General features: G+C 37.6%; 1 long non-coding RNA gene across 3 annotated transcripts in view; it reads right to left on the reverse strand.

Annotated features, from left to right (window-relative positions):
• Positions 1-458: 458 nt before the first annotated feature.
• Positions 459-2,760, reverse strand: part of LOC123050237 (uncharacterized) — a 5,391-nt gene continuing 3,089 nt past the window's right edge. The window contains exons 6-8 of one of the 3 annotated variants that reach the window (XR_006423734.1): positions 2,442-2,516; positions 1,534-1,849; positions 461-931 (exon numbers count right to left, since the gene is read on the reverse strand). This is a non-coding gene — a long non-coding RNA (uncharacterized lncRNA). Of the gene's footprint in view, positions 1,850-2,441; positions 2,525-2,760 lie in introns of all 3 variants that reach the window. The other 2 variants (XR_006423733.1, XR_006423735.1) reach the window with 2 other exon arrangements.

The following is a 2,760-nucleotide window of genomic DNA, read 5'->3' on the forward strand; positions in this document are numbered from 1 at the left end:
ACACTTTGAATTGCAAATTCAAATACATAACCATGTAGTTTGATTATATTTCACAATGTGCTTGCAGTTTCCATCACAATGAACTTCTGCCTTCCTCTCTCCCCTTCCACCGCCATCTCTCTCTAGTCCTCAATGTAACCACGTTGATGCCCTCGAGTACACAAATAGTCAGAACTATGCATTTAATCCTTATATTTTTGGCAGCTTGCATTTTTGCACTACTCGAACTGCAAATATTCTTACTTCTACATAGGATTAAATAGAATTTAAACCTTTTTTTTGCAACATCAGAACAAGAACCGCCTTCAAGATCATTCATACAACTGTTCAGACTTCTCCATGGGATTTAAACCCTTCTTTTTAAATCTTATTGTACTGTGCATGAGTAAAACCAATGAAATACAACCAAAATAAAGGAGAGCATGATGCATCCTTTTAGTGCCCAGTCAAAAACAAAGGAGAACATACGCTTTTAAAGAAAGCAAAATGAATTACCACATACACACGTAAGGTAACTTTTTAGACCCTTCTTTCTCATGTCTGTAATATACTGTGGACAAGTAAAATCGATGAAATAGAAGCGGAATATTAGTATGCATCGCCGCACTCATGATTTATAAGTAGAAGATGTGCCTAGAAGACAATCAGGTAAAATTTCACCACTTATGTGTGGTAGTTAACTGATTAAACAATCTGGCAAACATCACTAAACATCACCTAGTCAGTTCAATAGCTACAAGCTTGTTTTATACGTTATTGAAAAATATAGCTTCAGCATCTTGTGATCAATGTTGGCTAACATCGTACATGGCCTGACCTTTTTGGGCCAATACAAATTGGCTTTGCTAGCTTCATCTTGAAGGTGGGGGACCTTGTCTACTGAACCTTATCATCAAAGAACCGCAATAGCAAGCAATTCTTCTCTTCCATACTATTGCATGTATATTAGAAGAGGAACAAATTAGATACACAGGGAAAAACAAATTATTGGTTTTAATTGTGTCGAACTAGGATCATGAATAAAAAGGGCCACATTTGTGATAATGTTACAAAGACAAATTAATATCATGACATTTTTAGGTCTTTGCATTAACTAGTCTCGATTTAACAAAGGGACAACATAATACTGGGGCATAGCTACCTTCTATGATATAACGAAATACTGTAACAAATAGGAAATATCATGACGCTCAATATGCTGATTTCTAGAATATTTATAGCAAAGATACTCCCGGGACATCAGTGCACAAGTGCAGCAAGCAATGACATATATGGTGCCTCATAACAGCCATCAATTTGTATCCCTATGGGTAGGTGTCTATGAGAATAGAATGGATTGCAGTACTACTGATTCTCTGCTGGTTGTAGGTCTTTGCATTAAGTGGCTTCAATTTTAATTCAAAGTAAAATAGAACAACATATTACATGTTTGCCTGTATTTGTAAACATTCAAAAACCGATCTTACCGAAAAGTTATTCAAGCTATTATTTCCCTGCATACTATATGCCCCCGTCGGTTTCAAAATGCAATACCTATTTGTTTGACAACGCATGCTCCTGCTCGCCATCACCTTGCTCGACATCCGGAGCCAAGGGATGCGGTATCCGCCACGGCAAGCCCTGGGGAGGCTCTTTGGGAGATTTTTTACTACCGCAAGCTGAATGGGGCTCTCAACCAGCAATTTATTAACATATAAGGAAGCTCACGTCGAGAGCCGCGGAAGTACAAACGTCCAAAGATATAATGTCGTGCGAAAGCGGCTAGGCAAGCTTCCATGGACTGCTCAGCGTTTCAAATGTTCAGAGATGAGACATTCAAATGTGGATTGAGCATCAGTATTATCTCAGCCTGCGTAAAATGAATTAAAATGTGTGAGGAAGATAAAATACTCCTGAGTTTTAATAAGCTAAGAACCAATTAATTTATTTTTGGCAAGAAATAAGTGTATAAAATTAGAATAATAGGGTGCAATACCATCTGAATGAATAATTTAAGCTAGGAAAAATAGTACATAAATGAGTGTGGTGTTTTTATTTCCATTCACGAGTCATTGACATCAGGTTATCTTCTCTTTTCCTCTGTGTGAGACTGCACCTACATATTTGGCACCCCAGTTTTCCTTGAAGTTTAGTATCAAGCGTCTTCTTTGACATAAGAGTTAAGTGCCAGCATAGAATTGGATGTTAATGCAAGCTTGCGAGATACACATAAGAGTTAAGCCTCAAGGTGAATGCATGTGCGTCGCTACGGGATACAAAATAGAAAACATATTGAGATTTGAGAACGACAAACAGGGTCACAATCTAATTCCATGGGGATTATATTTAACTTCCACCTATGTTAGGATCAACATGCACCCTTTGAACACTATTCCAGCCTGTTTGTTTCTACATGGTAAGAATATTTACATAAATGCATTAAGCAAATGTTAACTCCAAACCTTTCCATTGACATCTCCATATATAGTACACGCTCCGCCAATCATTTCCTTTCATTTGACATCCATTGTTCCATCCTGCAAAGCTGACATAATTGATAATGAACGAGACCATGGAACTATAACATTTTTATACTACAAAAACTTTATAGGCATTTACTCAATGGAGCAGCTAAAACCTGGCAGAAGCCGTTTTGAAATGTTAGGGCATTTCTAACTGATCCCTAATAACCGGTTAGAGGAGTAAAATCCTGACTTTACTCCCCTAACCGGGACCTAGCCGACCCCCAATCGGTGCTACTGGAGTAAAAATTATTATACT

The sequence above is a fragment of the Triticum aestivum genome, chromosome 2D, assembly GCF_018294505.1.
Source record: "Triticum aestivum cultivar Chinese Spring chromosome 2D, IWGSC CS RefSeq v2.1, whole genome shotgun sequence".
In the NCBI taxonomy this organism is placed as follows: domain Eukaryota; kingdom Viridiplantae; phylum Streptophyta; class Magnoliopsida; order Poales; family Poaceae; genus Triticum; species Triticum aestivum.